Source organism: Ambystoma mexicanum, chromosome 10 (assembly GCF_040938575.1).
Source record: "Ambystoma mexicanum isolate Mex_15411 chromosome 10, UKY_AmexF1_1, whole genome shotgun sequence".
Classification (NCBI taxonomy): Eukaryota; Metazoa; Chordata; class Amphibia; order Caudata; family Ambystomatidae; genus Ambystoma; species Ambystoma mexicanum.
This window is the reverse complement of record NC_090932.1, coordinates 233,794,666-233,816,181: the sequence shown is the minus strand read 5'-3', so window position 1 is coordinate 233,816,181 and position 21,516 is coordinate 233,794,666. Positions and strand designations below refer to the sequence as shown.

Here is a 21,516-nt window from a genome sequence, read left to right as displayed (position 1 = left end):
GCATGCACCTGGGAGAGCTGGAAAAGAAGCAGTAGTTACACCCAACATGTAAATGGGAGTGGAGGAGGGATCAGCAGTCAGACCCAGCATGCATTATGAGGGGGCAAGAGCTGTGAATGAAACCAGTGGATTGCAACACAGCAGGACTAAAGACCTCACTCGGGGTAATGCTTGACCTTTATAACCACTACAAAGGAGGTACCCTTGTCAATGTATAGTATGAAGACTGAAACCCCATGGATCTTATATGAATTAATTGGTACATATATCACCCTCACCACTAAGTGTCAATAGTAGTCACCTGAAGACTTGCAAATGGTCCCATTCACTAGTTCGGACTCCATTGCCCCGTTACTCATTTTGCTTATTAAACAGAATTTTCATCTTTATTTTGTAGTGGTGATCTTCAGGCACACATTATGAAAAGATGCATCCTGAATAAAAATGTACTGCTTTTCAGAAAATGTTAGATGTGAAAAAGAAGACTTTTTTCCACAAAACTGGAACTATCACTCCCCTCATAATTTTACCAACAATTTAATCTTGATTTTCAAAATACAGCCATACCTATACAAAATTATGTTAACACCTTTATTCAAACAAAGGGGGGTCTGGGAATCTCTCTACCAGCACGAACACAGCCCAATGACCTGTTCTTGGGTGAATAACCCCTGGGAGAGACTCTACCAAGTCTTTAGCTCACTGTCCCTTTCACAGAGAAGACATTTCCCCGCATATCAGCCTTTGTCCTGCCCAGGGGCAGTCCAGCGCCGAAATGCTGGGCAGGACAAAGGCTGATATGCGGGGAAATGTCTTCTCTGTGAAAAGGACAGTGAGCTAAAGACTTGGTAGAGTCTCTCCCAGGGGTTATTCACCCAAGAACAGGTCATTTGGCTGTGTTCGTGCTGGTAGAGAGATTCCCAGACCCCCCCTTTGTTTGCAACACTTTTATTCGTCTGCATCCATATGGCCAACATATCGGGGCCATATACCAATGTTTTCAGTGAGAGAGTTTAATGTTCCTACATGATCCGAACCCCCATCCCCCCCATCACCCCCCACCCCCCGCACAAGAACATACACGTAGGAGCGAGCACACATGCACATCCAGTCACAGCCATTCACTACAAAGATTGCTAAACCAACATATCCCATGCTTTTTGCTAATGTTTACAATTTCTAAAGTGCTCATCCAACACCATTCAACGAACTCTAGAGTTCAACCGATTCTAAATGTTGTTGTTTTTCAGTAATACACCTCGTGGAACACTTTTCTGAAAATTGTAAACTTTGATGAAAACAATGCTTTTCTTAAGTTTACTTAGCTTATTTTTGCATTTTTATGTAGTGTTGAATGAATGTGACTGGATGTGTGTGCATTGGTAAATTATGTAAGGAGTGATTCTTAGTTTGTAAAAAAAAATGTGGGTGTCTGTTTTAAAATAGTTTGTTCCTGAAGAGGAACGATACAAAATAAATATTGATGCGTTTGATGAATAATGGGAATAATGGTACAGTGGAGTCAGGATGAGTGATGGGTATGGTGTACTTTATATAGTGCTTTTACACAAGGGACTTTGCAATGTGATATATACAGTACAACATGTTTTGGGAAAAAATGGAAAACACACAATGATTGAGCACAAACACATTATATTAGTTATGATGGAAAAGCAATAGATAAAAAGTGTTTGTTTTAAGTGTTCCTTACATTTGGGCAACGTAGGAGAAAGACGAATATCTAAAGGCGTTACATAGATTGGGGGCCAAAAGTCGGAAGGAACAAAAACATGAGGGGGTGCAAAAAGGACGAGGGGTAGCAAGGAGAAAATGAGAAGTAGAATGAAGAGAACATAAAGGATAAATCTGTGATATAAGATCAGAAAGATAATTGGGAGCAAAAGCAAGACAAGATGCTGCCTGCCACAAATGCATGGTAGATCACATCTACAATGGATTTCTATGAAATCCGCCTGCTTTTAGCACGTATTGAAAAGCAGGCAGCTTACATGAGAATACGTTAATTTTATGCCTGCAGGAAAATCTCATGCAGGCATAAAAGCCTATGCCCATTGAAGGTGGAGGAGGAATAAACAGCGGAAATGTAAAATCTCTTTAGTGCCTCTGCGTCACCAACAAATGGTCGCAAAATGCCAGGCTGGGTCATTTTACAAAAGAGGTAATTGTATTGAGGGCACCAGCAATGTCCACATGTACGTTTAGTTGGGTCCCCTCCATGCAATTTTCCCCATTAGCAAGACAGAATGAAAAACCAAAGCATAAAACAGATTCCTATAGAATCTGCCTGTTTTCAATACGTGGTAAAAGCAGGTGGATTCCATACAAATCTATTGTAGATGTTGTTTACTATGCATTTGTGGCAGGCAGCATTTACATATTTGAAGGGATTGTGTCCTCCGACGTATTCCTTATCTTTGATAATACGTTTCCAGCTTGCTGGCCTCTGACATTTTTTCTGTAGAGGGCGCTGCGCGTCGACGTCCGCCGAGTCGATGTCCCTCGACGGCCACCGTATCGGCGCCGACGTCACCATGCCCATAAATAGCCACGCGCTGCGTCCGTTGCTCAGTTCCGTTTTTCCACGCTTCGTGGGGCCTCGGAACGTCGTTGCTCAGTTCAGTCAGGTTTACTATCTATTTCGACTCAAATATTCCTTATCGTTCTCAATGGCTTCTTCATCAGAACCGACGACGCCGCGATCCGGCTTCAAGAAATGTCGAGACTGCGGTAAAAAAATGTCAATAACGGATCCACACAGGGTCTGTTTATGGTGCTTGGGTTCCGAGCACCATTGTTCGGAGTGTGAGGACTGCATGTCCATGACGGCGAAAGCCCTGAAGGAGCGAAAGGGGAAGCTCGAGAGAGGTAAGTCAGCCAAATCCTCCTCGAAGGTTTCGTCGGCTGAGTCGAGGCAGTCTCCTCGCCGTCGAAAACATTCCCATTCTAGATCTCGAAGCAGCTCCCACCATTCTTCGAGATCTAGACACTCAAAAAAGAGACATCGAAGGTCCCATTCCTCGTCGTCTTCTGTGTCCCCAGAAAGAGTCTCCTGTCCCACCAAACACAGTTCTCAAGCTGAGTGGGAGGAATTCAGAAAGAAAATGTTAAGCGTCTTCGAGAACACGGCCTCAACCCCCTCGAAGACAGCTGAGGGTGATACCCCGGGTGAAAAACCCAAAAAATCAAAACGCCGCGAGTCGGAGCACCCGGCGAAACATTCCACCCGAGAGCGCCATGAGCCATCGGGTAAGAAGGCACCGTCTTCGAAGCCGTCGTTGAGGGTTCCTTCGATGCCGAAGATTCCTTCGACGCACGGATCGGCGCCATCAACGCTGTTGCCGAAGGGTTCCTCGACACATCGGTCGATCGACTCGACGCCATCGTCGACGCCAATGAAAGAGAGGACCAAGGCTCCACAGCCAACGGGGATTTCAAGGGCCTCCGGCACGACGCAGAGACCGTCGTCGATGCCCTCGAGTAGGATCCCGATCCTCTCGAGTTCTTCGAGACCCCTTCCAGTTTTTTTGACACTGTTTTCGGCGCCTTCGAAGCATGTTACATCGGCGTCGACGACATCAACATTTTCTCGTCCAATAACGAAGAGTTTGGCTCCTTCGGCCCTAGAGATGGGCTTTACTCCATTTCAGAGGTCAGAATACCCTGGTCTTTCTTCAATTTATGAAGAAGGGGAAGATTCTGACCAGGAAACATTTGGTTTACAGAGAACCACACTTCCTACTGCAGAGGATTTCACCTCTGAAGAAAGAAGGCTGAAGGAACTACAGGAGTCACTTCATGAGGCCAGTGGACTGGACACTTCCCCAGAAGTGGAATTTGTAAAGCCAGACCCAGGGGAACATGCCAAAACACCATATAGAACCCTGATGGCTAGAATAATTGAGTTTATGGGTTGGTATGCACTTTCACCTGTTTTCCAACAGGATGATCTAACGGATATATTGGACAAAGGCCCACAGGAGGACCCGGTGGTCCCCTTCCATGCAGCCCTACAAAGAAAAATTGCATCTAATTGGGAAACTCCCAAAGTTATCCCAGCAGTCAATAAAAGATTGTCGACAAAGTATAGGGTAGCGGCTGCTGACCCTGAATACCTGTCAAAACACCCGACCCCAGAGAGCCTGGTGGTTCAAGCGGCAACTTCATCCAGCAGTAGGACTGCTTACCCTACTGTCCCACAGGATAGGGATGTCAAGAGGTACGACTCTATGGCAAAGAAAGTCTTCTCTGCCTGTAGTATGGCGTTGAAGTCCATCAACGCCACCTGTACGCTCGCCAGGTTCAGTCACACGCTATGGGAGTGTGCTTCATCAGCGGCTGACTGCATACCCGAAGGAGAGGAAAAGGAAGCCTTCCTTAACATCATTAAAGATGGCAAAGATGCCATGTGCGAATCACTTCAAACGGGCATCGATTCCGCTGACAGTATCAGCAGGGCCATGGCGGCAAGTACAACAATCCGCAGGCATGCGTGGTTGCGAAAGTCGGGCTTTGCCCTTGATGTACAGGCCAGACTTTTGAATATGCCCTTTGACGGGTCTTCATTATTCAGGAAAAAGGCTGATGACAGTCTGGAAAAGTTACAGACTTCTAAAGCAGCAGCAAAATCCTTAGGAGCTGCTATCCGCCAAACTCCTTTTCGCCCCTCAGGAACCTCTGGGAGAGGAAAGTCCTTTCGCTATTATTCCGCATTCGGGAAAGGCAGAGGACAGCCGGCTCAAAGAGGCCAAAGGAGATCCACCCGAGGTGGACGGGTCAAGAGTACTAAGACCGCAGCAGCAGCAGGTGCCTCTTTACCCTCGGCATCTGCATCAGCCGCCCCCAAACCACTCTGAGGCCTTCACACACAAGACACCTGTAGGGGGCAGGTTAACTCACCATCTGACGGAATGGCAGGCTATAAAGTCAGATGCTTGGGCGTTGGAGACAGTTGCCCAAGGTTACTGCTTACCCTTTCTACACATCCCTCAGAGTCATCCACCGGGGAACAGCTCCCTAAAAGTTCCTGATCCGCTCCTCTTGCAGGAAATTATGGACCTGCTAGAGAAAGGTGCCATAGAACCGGTACCGGTACCTGTAGCGGACAGGAACAAGGGCCGGTACTCCCCCTACTTTCTCATACCAAAGAAGGACGGAGGACTGAGACCCATCCTGGACTTACGAGAATTGAACAAGTTCCTCAGGAAGGACAAGTTCAAGATGGTAACTCTCTCTCAGATCCTTCAGGCCCTCCAGCTCCAGGACTGGCTGGTATCTCTGGACCTTCAGGATGCTTATTTCCATGTGCCAATCCATCTCAAGCACAGGAAATACCTGAGGTTCGCAATTGGCAACTCTCATTATCAATTTCGAGTTCTGCCATTTGGGCTGACCTCCGCCCGAGGGTCTTCACCAAGCTGATGTCGGTGGTGGCGGCGCGTCTAAGGAGGGAAGGGATCCACGTCTATCCCTACCTGGACGATTGGCTGATCAGAGCTGTATCTTCGGAATAGGCCCAGACCCAGCTAGATTATTTCTGCCTCTTCCTTCACAGACTGGGCTTCTCCCTCAATTTAAAGAAGTCACAGATGATACCATCTCAAAGATTCCAGTTCATTGGAGCGGTCCTGGACACTTCCCTGGGAAAAGCCTCGCCACCAGAGGTGAGGGCTCAAGATATTCTACAGATGGTCACCAAGTTTCAAAATGCACAACGTCTCCCAGCCTTCGACTTTTTGAGGTTGCTAGGCCTCATGGCATCCTGCATTTTCCTTGTGCCAGAGGCTCGCCTGAGACTGAGATCTCTTCAGTGGGCACTGAGTAGTCAGTGGTCACAATTCTCAGGGAGAATGTCAGACCTCTTCCGGATTCCGGACAAGGTAGCCCGCGACCTTCAATGTTGGGCCTATCCAGAGAACATCTTGAAAGGAGAACTGTTTTGGCAACCATGGCCGGAGATAACAGTAGTCACAGATGCCTCGCTCACAGGGTGGGGAGCCCATGCCAACGACTTGACCATCAGCGGACGTTGGTCTCCATCGGAGTCCAGACTACACATCAACCTATTAGCGCTGAGAGCGATCAGACTAGCGCTGAAAGCTTTCCTGCCATCAGTACAGGGGAGAAATGTCCTGATAATGACGGACAACACGGTGGCCATGCACTACCTCAACAAAAGAGGAGGCGTAGGATCACTGCCACTGTGCAGAGAGGCAATGCAGCTCTGGTTTTGGGCAATTCGGGAAGGGATCTCTCTCTATCGGCAGGCCACCTAGCCAGAGAGAAGAATTTGACAGCGGACGCTCTGAGCAGGCAGAGCACAGGCTCCCACGAGTGGGAGCTAGCTCAGGAAGTCCTTCAAGAGATCTTCGCCCTTTGGGGAACCCCTCAGGTGGATCTGTTCGCCACAAGCACCAACAGGAAGTGCGATCTGTTCTGTTCAAGGGAATTTCCCCCGAGAGGAGCTCTAGGAGATGCGTTCGTAGTGGACTGGGAGTTTCCACTCCTTTACGCGTTCCCACCAGTCCCTGTTATCCCTCAAATGATCAGGAGGTTGAGAAGATTCCGGAAAACCATGATCCTAATTGCCCCGGATTGGGCCAGGAGAACGCGGTACGCGGACCTTCTAGATATGTTCATCTGCCCTCCAATCCGTCTTCCACTCAGAGAGAATCTTCTCTCGCAGAAGGGAGGTCGGGTTCTCCATCCAGACATCAGAACCCTCAACCTTCATGCTTGGCTTCTGAAAGGTTGAGGTACAAGGATTGGAATCTCCCTGATGACATCATGGAGGTGTTGCTTTCGGCCAGAAGACCAGCAACAAAGTCTTTATACTGCTGCCGTTGGAACAAGTTTTGCAGCTGGTGTAGGGAAGAGAATATCGACCCTTTTTCATGCGGTACACCAACTGTGTTATCGTTTCTACTCTACTTGGCTAACTCAGGCCTTCAAGTTGGCACTCTAAAAGGCTATCTCGCAGCGCTTTCTATCTTCAAGCGCACTGCGGAGGAACCATCGTATTTCAAAATTCCTCTAGTGGTACAATTTCTCAAGGGTCTAACTAATATTTACCCTCCAAAACCATTCCAGGTTCCATTATGGGACTTAAATTTAGTTTTAAACTTCTTAATGGGCACTCCATTCGAACCTCTTCACTCTTGCGCATTGAGATTTCTCATGCTTAAAACTGTCCTATTGGTAGCGCTAACATCTGCTAGGAGGGTGAGTGAGCTACAAGCTCTCTCCTGTAAACCCCCACATACAATCTTCCACAAGGACAAGGTTGTCCTACAGGTGAAGCCTAATTTCCTCCCAAAGGTGGTTTCTGAATTCCATATTACTCAGAAAATTGCCTTGCCTTCATTCTACCCTCCTCCCCATCCGGGGAAAGAGGAGGAAAGGCTGCACAGGCTGGACCCTAGGCGAGCTCTCAGCTGTTACATCAGCAGAATGGCTAGGATCCGGCAAGTTACCAACTGTTTGTGGGATACTCAGGTCACAAGTTGGGACTACCCATAACAAAACAAACCATCTCCAGGTGGATTATTTTGGCCATCCTGGAATGTTAGACTAGCAGGGAAAGAGCCACCCCAAAATCTCAGGGCTCTTTCAACCAGGGGTATCGCAGCCTCTACGGCTCTCCAGAGAGGGGTACCAGTCCGGGACATATGTGCGGCTGCCACATGGTCGTCCGCACATACATTCACAAAATTTTACAATCTGGATTCCTCCACTGCTCAAGAGACCAGATTTGGCAAGGCCGTATTACATTCGGTCCATCCCTAAAGGTATACATGACACTATCACTCCCTCCTCCAATTACATACCACTGCTATGGGAGTCTATCAAAGATAAGGAATACGTCTGAGGACACAATCCCTTCGAAGAACAAGTTACTTCTTACCTGGTAACGTTCTTTCGACGGGATCTTCCTCCGACGTATTCCTTATCGCCCCTCCCATCCATCCCCGCAGTGATAACTTCCCTTGTGGTTGCAGCTTTCGCTCCTTCAAGGTTACTAACCGATTAAGGCATGTCTTTTCTTATGCTACAAAACGGAACTGAGCAACGGACGCAGCGCGTGGCTATTTATGGGCATGGTGACGTCGGTGCCGATACGGTGGCCGTCGAGGGACATCGACTCGGCGGACGTCGACACGCAGCGCCCTCTACAGAAAAAATTTCCGAGGCCAGCAAGCTGGAAACGTATTATCAAAGATAAGGAATACGTCGGAGGAACATCCCGTCGAAAGAACGTTACCAGGTAAGAAGTAACTTGTTCTTCTTACTAAATAACTATAAAAATCAAGGCGAAGAGGCAATTTCGCCAGCTTGTACACTTGGAGTACCCACCAGCATGTTAAGTGCTGACATTGGTGGTCCCCTCCATGCAATTAACACTTTTTTTTGTAAAATTAATTAACCTGCTATTTTGCAACCATTTGGAGATGGTGTGCGGGCCAAAAAAGCATTTTACATTTCTGTAATTCATTCCTCCTTTGCCTTCAAAGGGCACATGCTTTTATACCTGCGCAATATTTTCATGCAGGCATAAAAGGAATGGGTCCCCTTCATAGGTCTGCACACAAGGCCTATGAAGAGCCTATCTGCTGGTCTCTGCCGGACAAGCCTGTATGCCTGGAGACCAGCGTCTTCCTATCCAGCCCACCAACCCTCTAAATGTAAGCCTTTGCACTCGCCTTCTGCCTGCCCAGATCCAGCCTTATCTTGAAGCCAATAACATCGTAGGAATGCACGAATCCGGATTCCGCCACGGCACAGAATCCGCACTACTGGATCTCAAAAACCAACTTAAGTTCAGGGATGCAGGAAAAGCAGCACTCCTACCATTAGACCTGTCAGAAGCCTTTTCTCGTAGACCACCAGCTCCTATGCCAGAATCTTGCATCTGCAGCTAACTTCTCACATGAAGCTACCACTTTGGTAACCACCTCCTTATCTGGCAGAACCATGAGTCTTCACTGATAATCCTCGCCCCCCCCCTCGCCTGTCCCATGCAGTGTACCCCAAGGCTCCTGCGTCTCCCCCACACTTTACAATGTATTCACGAAACCCCTATTTGACGACCTAGATAACCAGGGCATATCATACACAAACTACGCAGATAATAAACAGATACTCTTTTGTCTATCTGGCAACTAACACACTGATTCTGTCCCTCTGCGTACAGCTTACCAAACCATCCAAGCCTGGATGGCAGATCTCCTACTCGGCTTGAATGACGATGAGACTGAAATTCTCCTGATCGGCTCTCAAGTTGTTTTTAACAGACTGCGACAGGTCTATGGGGCCTTCACCATAGATGGCATCACTATATCTGTATTGTGCGTTGTGAAGACCTTAGGTGTCCACATGGATGCTACTTTGTCACTTAACGGGCACTTCAATGCTACAGCTTCAAAATATGTGCACACCACCAAGCTAATTAACGTTAGAAGGCCATTCCTCTCAATTAGCAGCTGCCTCACCATCGTCCGTTCACTTTTTGGATCCAGACTTGACTATTGCAATGTCCTATTTGTTAGCACCTCGACTCACAACCTCAACAAACTTTTTAAGTCATACAGAAAAAATCAGTTTGAGCCGTCCTGAAGACCCCTAGGCGTGAGTATATTTCGACGGCCAGGAAAAAAGCTCACTGGCTCCCTATTCGTGATCACATAACTTTAAAAACTCTGGCAATCACCCATCTTAACCGGGGTGTAATAGTATCACTGAACAATCTTATATAGCATTTCTTTGTTCCCCATATTAAACGATACCTCTTTAATCAATGAGAAGCATGTATAAATGTCTTCACTGTCCATCGGTACATCTAGCTCCTCCGCCCATTGCTCTGCTTTCGCCCCAAGTTGTTGGTGATAATATGCTGATAAAACTAATTAAATGCAGGGAATTCTGATAAAGTAATTTCCAACTCGAGCTTACAGTCCACTGGACTTCGGAAGAAGATTGTTTCTGTTGTTTTAGCCAGAATCTGTGAAATCGCTGCCCAGTGGTCCAACCAGGCCATTCGTTTCAAGCCCCAATATCATTCTAGCCTCATTAAAGGGTTACAGCCTAGCATTCTCACAAGGGTCCATAATGCGCACTTAGAGCCAAGTTTCTGGGCCAACTTGCTGCTCTTTTGACTCTGGGCATGTCATAAACAGCGCACAGAGACTAATCCATACGGGTATTATATTCGTGTCCACCCCAACTTTCATCAACATTTGCAACCAGTATCGCAGTATAGCAAACACAATTGAGTGTCTCTTTATATGATGTGGGAGATTGGCCCATGACATCGACACAGCCTGCCGAGGCGAGTGGAAGGAGGCCTGCTAGTTCGGCTTGAGCACTGACATGAATCCCCAGATATTTAATTGCATGCTTCTACAACCTAAATGGTGATTTATCCCGGATCCCATGGAATGTCAATACGAAGCGGTAGTATCTCAGACGTGTCATAATTGACTCAATATCCAGCCACTCATCCAAATTCCTGCAGGACTGCCAGAATCCTCTGCAAACTGTCCCGCCATTCACTGAGTTATAAAAGGACGTCATCCGCATATAACAATATGCAATGTTCTATCCCATCCCTAGTTATGTTCTTTTTTCACATTTAACTTGGCCCGCTTGCGGCACAATGGCCAGGGCATATAAGACTGGTGACAATGGGCACCCTTGGCGTGTGCAAGGTGAACAGAGTTCAAGTAAACCCATTTAGTAACCACTGATGCCCTAGGGTTGTGATAAAGGAGCCCCACCAGATCCAAGAAGTATCCCTTGATCCTGAAAGCACGCGGCACTGCAAACAAATAGTCCCACTTAACTTTATCGAAGGCCTTCTCAGCATCGAGGGATAACACGTCTTCCGGGTCAGCCTTTCCAGCCTCCAAGTTCAGCAGCCATCTCATATTGTCACACAAGTGCCTATTGCAGATGAATCCCATCTGATCTGCGTGGATCAGCTTAGGAAGAATAGACTCGAGCCGTCGCGCCATACACTTCGGCAATATTTTGGCATCCATGTTAATGAGCAATATCTGCCTGTATGCTCCAGATTCTGTGAGGTCCTTGCCCAGTCTGGGTAACACTATAATATTTGCCAGTAGCATAGATCTGGGGAGGGAGTCCACCTCCTTCGCTTTGTTAAAAACTGCCGCAAACCTAGGAGGTACCTTCTCTGCCAGCACCTTATAAAGATCTATCGGGAGCCCATCCAGACCCGTGGCCCTCCCCCTGCTAACCCTGCAATCACAGCCATGACCTCGTCCCCCGTAAGTGGAGCATTCAGCATGGCCAAGTCCACCTCTCCAACCATCGGTAAGTTGAGCCCACTATGGAATAATAGGATCCTACTATCTGGGGTTTCAGGCGGTTTGGCATACAAGCCCTTATAACACTCTACAAAGTGATAATTAATATCTGACACGCTGTCTAGTAGGCAACCCTCCTTTGATCTAATCTTATGTATAAGCTGGGCTTGAGTGCACCCCCTCAACAGTATGGCCATGGGGCGCAATGGGCGATTACCCTCTTTAAAGAAGGATTGGACGCACTTAGAGAAAAACATCTGAGCTTTGCGAGTAGCGGCCTGTTTAAGCTCCATACGTAGCCGTTTGATTTAATCCAATAATGAGCTCTCTGAAAACATTATGAAGTTGTTCCACGTTTAGAAGCTTTTCCACTAATTGTTTTTTTGACTTGTATTCTATTGGCATTTGTAATAAAGTACAACACAAACTCCCTGCCCGTCCCCTCCCTGCCCCCCACCCCAACCCTTGCCCAACAGAGAATTTTCCAACAGAACTTTCCCACCAACCTGTAAGCTCCCCACCCCGATATTGGTAAATGTAGTCGCAAACCATAGCAGTTCTCATTTCAGTTGTGAAGACCCCCGCCCGTGAGTCCCTTCCCCGCCTCCCTCCACCACTCTGTCCTTCTTTGGCCCAAGCCCAGTAGTATTACCCCTGTAATTAACCAACCATGGCACACCTGCTCGGTCATATCAGGCCCAAAAACTATAATCTTTGGGGCCACCAGGCGCCTGGGCGTCCTTCTGAAGAAAATGCAAGACTATGTCCCATTCCAACAGGAATTTTTGGTGGTTCCCCTGGATCGAGTAGGTCACCAACTCAATAGCAACAAAGTCCTACCCATTCATGTTCCTAGGGGGCATGTTTTATGTTTTTATTTTTGCGCTACCAACAGCATCGCCGCCACTATCAGGATGATGTGCGCCTTCCCTTGCGCTTTTGTGATAGGTTCCTTAAAAAGTCACTCATCCCCAAAATGGCCTCCCCAAGTTTGCCCGAGATCTGGGACCCAAACATCGTATTTCTTGCTGCACCCACCATCCCCCCGAAAGGGTTGTATTACTGAGCATTGCCACCAACTGGGCTTCCAGGATCCCTTCAACCCACATTCTCTCCAGCACTGCCCTGATGTCTGCTTGTAGAACCTATGCAATTTCTCGGGTGTATGGTGCCATTGGGGCATCACTTTAAGCCACATCTCCCCCACTGGATGGCCCTTATAAGGTTAGGGATACTGACCCACAGCTGAGCCCATGGCCCCTTCTCAAATTGGTAGCCCACCAATGTTTCCCTTTGGGACATATAGAGCCATTTCCGGGTTCTGCAGTCCCTCGGCCACAATTTTGTACAGTGTTCCCACCAACTTCTTGTAGCCTGCATCTGTTGTGACGTATTTCTCAAAGGGTGTGAGATCCCTGGTGATCGCAGATCTGATCGGTGGATTTAGGAGCTAGTATCTCAACTGCAAGTATTGACATCTCTGGCCCTCCCCTATCCCAAAATCCTGCTTGCATTGATCAAAGGGTTTAACTTCCCTACTCTCGAACATATTCTGTTGCTTGCGTCACCCAGCCTCTTCCCAGCTAGTGAACGCACCCTTCCCTCTCCCCAGTGTGAACTGGGGGTTCCTAACAGGGGCGTTAGTGGAGAGGGGAGGGTTGGTAGCTCCACCTGCTTAATCAGGTCATCCCAGGAGTCCCTCACAAGTGCTGTTATCATACTTAAATACATGTTCTTGGGTCTGCCCTCCCTAGGGTGCCATAGTTCTTCCTCCAGTGGCTTGCCCACCACTGCCCTGTCCATTCAACACCAGATTTTAGAACGATTGTCTAGAAACCACTCCCAAACCACTCTGATTTGAGCCACCCTACCCCTCCCCTTTATTCTTAGGGGCCATAAGTAGTTTCATGGATGCCCTGGGTTTCTTATGGTACCAAATGGAGGCCCCCACATATTTTTGAAGGCCCCGGAAAAACCTCTGTGGATCCCCCACTGGAAGGGCCATGAAGTAGTACAAGATTTTAGGCAGGATCACCATTTTGAGCACATTAATCCTCCCCAGCCAGGAGATTGATAGATGACCCCATTCAGATAGCAATTGTCTCACCCTCTCCAACAAGGGGTTGTAGTTGGCCTGGTAGAGTGACTCCAGCGAACCTGTTATTTGTACCCCCATGTATTTTACACCACTTTCAGCCCATCTATGCAGCACTGAATCCCGCACTCTGAGCCCCAGGAATGGGTCGGACACACTGGGTAACCAAGCTTTGAGAATTCTTGTACTGCTGCGCCCAGCTGCCCATGGGCTTGGTGCGCATTATCAAATTAATAAACACACACTCAGCAATTCTGACTTATGAGCATTCACTTTTAACCCTGCAACTGCCCCAAATAGCCCCAGTACCCTTGACATCGCCAGGAGTGTTGCACCTGGCTCTGAAATCAGGAGAAGTAGGTCCTCTACGAAAGCAGTGACTTACACTCCCCCCACCCCACCGAAGTCAATCCCTTTTATATCTCGAGTAGCCCTGATTCTTGCCAATAGCGTCTCCAGATGGAGCGCACACAGAAGCGGTGAGAGCAGACACCCCTGTTTGGTGCCTCTGGAAACTTTAGTGTATATTTTCGCATCTAAATTGATAAGTGCTATTGGTCGATACAAACCACAAAGCATTGCCCCTTTGCCCGGTTTTGGGAGTAAATTGACCTTAGCTTCTTCAATGGAGGAGGTGATTAGCCCAGATCTGCCAAAGGAGTTGTACAATGAAACGAGTCTAGGGATCAACGTCTCCCGAAGGGTCCTATAAAAGATTGCCAGGAAACCGTCCAATCCCAGAGCTTTCCCCAGCGGCAAGGCAGTTATAGCTGCCCTCACCACCTCCGGTAAGATATCTTTATCCAGCTCCTCCCTCTCTTGCAGGGTAATCTTCGGGAGGGGGCAGTCAGCAAGATAGGCCGACTGGTCTACCTCGTTAGGAGCGTTTGACGAGTACAAGGAAGAGGAGTACTCAGCGAATTCTGAAATGATGTCGGGTGTGGCTGCACTAACTTCCCCTGTTCCCTTCTTAATTCTTAGTATTGTCCTTGAGGCCTCTTTCTTCCTCACCTGACATGCCAGGAGGTGGTCCGCCTTATTCACCTTCATATAGTACCTCTGTTGAATGTAAAGGGGCCCCTTATCAGCCTGTATTCTTTCCTCCGCACACTCCCACGTTATCTACCCTTTTCACCATAACCAGCGAGTTTGGTTTCCAGTTCTTTTTGCAACATGCCCAATTATCTGTCCCTCTGGCATTTACCTTGCTTTGAGCTACCCTCTCAAAGTGGCCTTAAAAGCATCCCATACTACATGCTCCTTGGCCCCCTCTGTGGAATTAAATTGGAAAAATTCCTCTATTTTCTCCTTTAGCTCCTCGCATATAACCTTGTCTTTCAACAAGAGGTTGAGGAATTTCCATTGCTATGGGCCCGACTCCCTGTTGTCCATACGCAAGACCAGCGTGATGAGCGCATTGTCCGATAGCACTGTTCCCCTCAGTTCCACCTCAGAAACCTGCCCCAAGAGCATCCTGGAGATCCAGGCATAATTGATTCTTGAGAAGGCTCTATGGACATGGGAGCCTGCCTCGCCCCCCCACAATTCCCTCCATCTACCTTTGCCAGTTGGGCCAGGCGTTCCTTTAGCGTACCCAACGGCATCCCCTGATTGTGGAATACTCTCCCGTTCCTATCCACCCACGGGTCCCAAGCCAGGTTCAAATCCCCCACTAGTATCCACTGTCCCTTGGCGAACCTCTCAAGTTTAGACAGGGTTGCTCGTATAAACCCGTCCTGTACCGTGTTGGGTGCATATACTGTTGCTATGGTGTATGTCCCTTTCTCTCATTGGAATGCGACCGCTAGGTCTCTACCCACGTCATCACCCTCCGTGGCAACCACCGTAAAGCCCGGCACGTCCGCAGCAGCTATTAGCACCACTCCTGTCTTCCCCTGGGCATTAGCTGTCTATCACTGGTTGTAGATTTAATTTTTAATGTCTGCTTGTTACTCCCCTGGATGTGTGTTTCCTGGAAGGCTAGTATCCGGTTTCTCCCTCCCTAGGAATTGCTCCACTTTCTTCCTCTTAATTGGGAGTTAAGCCCTCTAACATTTAGACTTATGATGCAACGCTTCACCTCACTGGCCATGGCAGGCTCAAGGGGCAACGTTTCACAAGCCCAAAGGTTCCCTGTTTGTGACTCCCCCACCTCCCCTGCCCCAACCCCCCAAACCACTCCCACAGCACCCCCTCCACCTCCCCTCTGTCGCCACCCAACTCTGGTCGGGCTCAACCAGCCTCTAGCCCTCCACAGCCCAGCGATGCATCCTGGGAGTTGAGCCCTATTAATAAACCAGAGTAAATTATTGCCGGTTTTCCATGACCCATAAGACTAACCTAGATGGTAGCACCCCCCTCCTCCCTGTGCTTCCACCAATTCCCCCTTCTTATCCAGTTGAAAACACGATACCGCTGGGAACTTCAAATAATATCTGAACGTGGATCCCTTCAGAGCGTCAAAGAATCCCCTCTTTGCTTTGCTACTTCTGCCTAAAAGTAATTGAAAATGCACACCTGCACTCAGTTAGTCTGAATGTTATTGTGCTGTGTGTAGGAGTTTGGAAGCATCAACTTATGTTGAAAGTTAGGGAACCGCACTGTAATAATTTTAGGGCGCTCGCCCTTCTGCGGTTTCGGGACTGGTGCTCTGTGGGTGTGCTCTATATGCTCCCTAGGTTTCTCGAGGTGAAATGCTGACCGCCAGAGCAAGTACAAAAAGCCATTGAGGCCCCTACCTTCAGCTCTTCGGTCACCCCGACCAGCCAGATATTATTACGGCGAGAGCGGTTTTCTTGGTCATCCAGTTTTGCTCCCAGGCTCTGTATTTCTTTAATCGCTGTGTCCAACTCCCTCGTCATTTCACAAAGCTAGTTCTCCACCACGGTGATGTGTTGCTCATTGTCCGTGGTTCTTTCGGCTTGAGAATGAAGGCAGCTATTTATCTTTCAGCTCCTTCGCCACATCCTGGACTGTCAGGTTTGTCTCTTGAGTGCTCTGGTTCAATGTCTTCATTTCCGCCAGGATCGCCTGAAATTGTGCATCCATTTTGTTGTTATTGGTGTTAGGGATCGCAACACTATGCAAGCAAGTTTGATTCCTTGTTGTTGTGGCCTGGCTCCGTAATGGTGTGGACATATCCTGCCTCTGTCACATGGGACTATACAGTGGCCCTGTGCAGCACGCCATCTGCCGGCCCCCAACTGTTGAAAAGATATTAAATGACTGTGGCAGACATTCAGGGATGCTGTTACACAGATCTCATATTCTCTGTAGCAAGAAGCCTGCCATTAGGTGGTTAAACTTACGTGCACCATTTTATGGCACCTTGCCCATATGCATGTATTTTCACCATCCCACTCTGTGACCTTGGTGTCCAGCAAACTCATAGGGGTCTCCCCTGCAGTTTTACCATAGATATGATATTAGCCCCCAGCCTCTGCTGTTTTCACCATAGTTTCAACCCCTTGCCTCCTTTAGCATTACCGAGCACACTCCAACACAGGCTCAGCACTCTAGGTGCCATCCACCACACACATCCCCAGCCGGGACTCCTATTGCGTCTCTGGGATAGGGTCCCATCCTCGCTCCTCAGGATTCCTCAGCCGCACTGGGCTCATGCTCATCAGGACTCCTCAGCCATGCCCGGGTCGTCGGGCCACTCGTGTCAGTTCCAAAAGCGGACCCCTTCTGCTATGGAAGGCGGGCATGTCACGCGCCCGACGGGAGAGAAGCCGCTGAAGGCCCCCAAAGGCAAAGTGCGCCTATGACCGCCGTCATCTCCCAGATCCTTGGTCGGGTCCCATGTGATCGCTCTTCCGCTACCTGCTGGCTCTCCACTTTCCATTTCATGCCCAGGCAGAGAGCGTTTAATGCTGCAAACCCCACACAGAGCTGGTGTTAGTCAGTGCTCTCTATGCACATCAGCCCGGCGGTGTGCACTACTCTGACTCCGCTTCACACACCACCAGCTCGCCACTGGGCGTTGCCTTCTCCGGACAACAGCAATATCACTTCTCGCAACCACGTTTCACATAACGGCAGAAGACACCTCCAGGCCCCCACTTGGAGGGGGGCACCCCTCGAGCAGCCAGCTCATAGAGTCCCTATGAGAGGCTGGTTATAGGTATATATACAGGGCCAGAGTCTGCAGTAGTGGCTCCTTCATAAAGCTTCACGCTAAAGCGGCCATCATGCTTGGGCTCTCGATCACCCCCCATATAGACTTGTTGTTTAGCACATCTGCAGGTATTAACACTGCATGGATTTGTTAGTGGTGTCGCTGTGCATTAATTCACGCCCTGTGGGTTTATTAGTAACCACATAATCAGGTATGTATTTATACCTTGTGGGTTTGTTGGTAATTAAACCGAGGCAAACCTCTACATTCTCTGAATTTGGCCCAACTCACCCAAATTCTCCACTTTCAAGTCACATAGAAATGGCTTGTGTATTGCACACTGTGTGACAGCAACTGAATGCAATCTATTGCCTTCAACCAACTCTGGAATGTTCTCATCCCGAGTAGTCACTAGTGCTAAATGCCACATGCACAAGGTGGTCACATGGATTATTTCCTTCCTAGTAGTCACAAAAAGATGGGAGACTTCGTTACAGTTACTAAATGGTCCTCTCCTTCATCCAACCAACTGTGGGATTTTCTCCTCCCTAGTAGTGACTGCAAATGCATGCAATGGGCATGAATGTCATGCAAGGTGGTCACTAGTAATCGCGTCAGCCTGGTAGTAGCACATTTATTTATATGCTTGTAGCGTGCCAAAAGCCTGCAGTCATCTCGGCGCGTGAACTCAAAACACCTCACAGACATAACACATCATTCATTCTAGCTGGTAATGATGCAAAATTTTCTGGCCTAGGGTCAACTAATTTAAACAAATACGTTTTCAGGAGTTTCCTAAACGTCATGTAATTTTTTCCAGCCGGAGGATCGTAGGCTGCTTATTCCAGTGTTGCGCTGCCTGCCCTGGGAAGGCTTTGCCCATGCCAGTTGCCCGGCTAAAACAAGGCACATTAAGCCAGCCCTGATCTTCTGATCTTAATGATCGCAAATGAATGTATCTAGAGAATAGTCTCTTAAAATTCATGGGGGCTGCACTGTGTACACACCTATGGACTATAGTCATGGATTTGAATATGATTCTGTCCTCTATTCTCACCCAATGCAATGATTTTCTTCCTTCCGTTGTATGCTCTCTGTTCTTAATCCCTTTAACGATACGAACAGTGTTATTCTCAATAACTTGGAATCTTTGGATTTTTTTCTTTGTTGCCCCTAGCAATAGCGCGTTGCCATAGTCCAATCGCGGTAGGATGATCGCCCTGGCAATGGTAGCCGTATTTTCCTCATTAAGGAACGGTCGGATTGCTCTCTGTAGGTGTAGGTAATAAGCGTTGTTCTTATAAAGGTATTTTACCTGTACCTCAGACCCCACTCATGCTTCCACCATCATCCCAAACGTTTTGACCTGAGTCATTACTTGGATATTGGCATCCTTAATGGCGAACACTTTATATTCTACGCCTAGCTTTGCTCTGGCCTGGCGTGTACCAAATATCATCAATTCAGTTTTGGTGTTGTTCAAGCACATCCAGTTTTGTTTCATCCAATTATCTATGATGTTATAAACTTATGTTATTTTGTCACTATCTATGAGATGATCACCCACTAATTCAAAGACTAGCTGGGTGTCGGCGTAGTTCATGAAAAACGTGCCGACGCTTTCCAAAAGATCACAAAGGCATCTCATATGTAGGTTAAATAGCAGTGGTGATAAGCTTGCTCCCTATGGGACTCCAAAGTTGATATGAGCGGCCTCAGAAAATGTATATCCCCAGTGCACTCTTGCCTTCCGATCCGCTGAGAATGATGTTAACCATGTCAGAGCGACTGGTGAGCATACGGCTATTTTACCCAGTGCCCTTTGCAATAGTTTGTGATCCACCAAGTCAAATGCTGCACTGAGATCCAGGAGCATCAGGAGCCCCGCCTTGCTCCTATACAGAATTTAGAGCATATGTGTTTGCAAATCTAACATAGCAGTTTTGGTGCTATGAGCCGCTGGAAACCCGATTGTTGCTCATGAAGAATTCCCTGGGCTTCTATATGCTTTTGAAATTGGTTAGTTGCTATTTTATCTAAGATTTGTAAGATAAAATTAGAATTTGTAATAGGGCGTAGGTTTCCTGGGTCTTTAGGATCCATGCCAGCCTTTTTTTACCAGTGGCGTGATGGTCACTTCTTTGATATCCTTGGGTACTATACCCTTTAGGAATGAGGCATTTACTATCTTAGTGAGTACTGGAGAGAACAGTTCCTTGTTATCTAAGATCACATTGGCCAGCAAGATATTTTCTGCACATGATGTTGGTTTCATCTTGGCCAATACTGAGGACATCTCTTCCTCTGTGACTGGGCGGAAACTGAAACTGGCCTCTTCACACTGTTTAGGTACAACTGCTGATTGTGATATTGCAGCGCTAGGATTCTCTCTAGATATAATAATGTTATCTCTGCCCTTCTGTATCTTGGAAGAGAAAGCCCTTTGTACCACCTAACAGTCCTCCTTAGTTGGAACAAAAGGAGTGAGCGCTTTAGGTTTTTCTACATTTTTGAGGATCTCAAAAATGTTACTTGTGGCATTGGGAGCTGCTGCTAGCTTTGTTGTAATAATTCATCTTAGCTTCTCTGATGGCTTTTCTATATTTTAAATTTGTGCATTTCCATTGATCCTTGTTAGCGGGTGTGGGGTTTTGTAGCCATTTTCTTTCCAAGCCTCATTTTTCGAGCTTCAGTTTATTAAGCTCTCCATGAAACCATTTGTGGTGGTTGTCAATCTTCCTGATTGTTTTGGGTTTCAGGGGAGCAAACTGTTCCACCAATTCGTGGATATGTGTGGTGTATTGCTGTAACATATTTTCACACAAGTCTTTTTAATGAAAATTGTCTAGGATCCTTTTTAAGCATGGTTTCAATTGATCGGGTCCTATATTTTTGAAATTGCGACTATACACTTTTACATGGGGGGGTTACTTATTTGTTCTGATGGATTGTTTAACAGGAAGTCAAGAGTGACCATAAAGTGGTATGTCCATATACAAGGTTCTGTGATTATATTCTGAGTGTTCACGTTTTGAGTTATAACCCAATCTAACTGGTTACCTTGCAATGTTGTAGGTTCATTATTTAGCACTAAAAATTCTAGGTTTTTCATTATTTTTTCCAGTAAGATGGCTTCCTTATCTAATTTGTTCCATCTCCATCTATTAAGATCTCCCACCAATAATATGGCCGTATTGATAGATTTTAAGTTGTTTAACTGAAGGGTTAACTCATTACAGAAGTCGGACACAAGTGATTGAAGGTCTTTATAAGACTATGATGTTTAAACAGTCATTAGGGGTGTGTGTGAGTTTTAGGTTTAATGTTTCGCATCCACTGCATGTTAAATTGGCTTTGAATAGCTTAATTGAATCTCTTGCAATGACTGCCACTCCTCCACCTGCCCCGCTATCTGCTTTTATTGTATAATATATATCCCTCAGGCGCAAGCATTAAAATTCATTGAAAGCTACTCATTTCTGAATCCATTAAACATTTGTATTTTCAAAAAATAACCAAATATCCAATTTCACCTTGTGACCTCCCGCTCAATTAGATCCTCTTTAAATGTTTTACTTCTCTCTCAACAACCCCAGCAAACCCCCCAGCCCTTCCCCTCTTCATACAAGACTGATCACTAACACCAACTACGTGTGCCTGATGTTACTTTCAAGGAAAAAGTTGCCAGAGCCACCCCAGCTAAACCTCAAAGGATGGTCAAATGTTCCGTTTGGCAGAATCAGCATAGCATTTGGTTGGATTTGGAGTTGATTGGAAAAAGTGCACCCACGTTTATTGGTAGTCACGTCTTTGAGCATTAATTCAAACCTGGGGGTTGGCGGTACCATGTATCCATGTGGTATTTATCAAGCTAAGGGTTTATTGGTAAATGGATGAACTCTTATTAATTCACATGTTGTGGGCTTGTTGGTAACCACATTTTCTAGTATTCATTCAAA

At 47.2% G+C, this 21,516-nt stretch overlaps 1 protein-coding gene across 7 annotated transcripts in view; it reads left to right on the top strand.

Moving 5' to 3' along the window:
• Positions 1–21,516, top strand: part of LOC138491311 (outer mitochondrial transmembrane helix translocase-like) — a 444,827-nt gene that overhangs the window by 277,570 nt on the left and 145,741 nt on the right. The gene's annotated exons all lie outside the window — the stretch shown is intronic.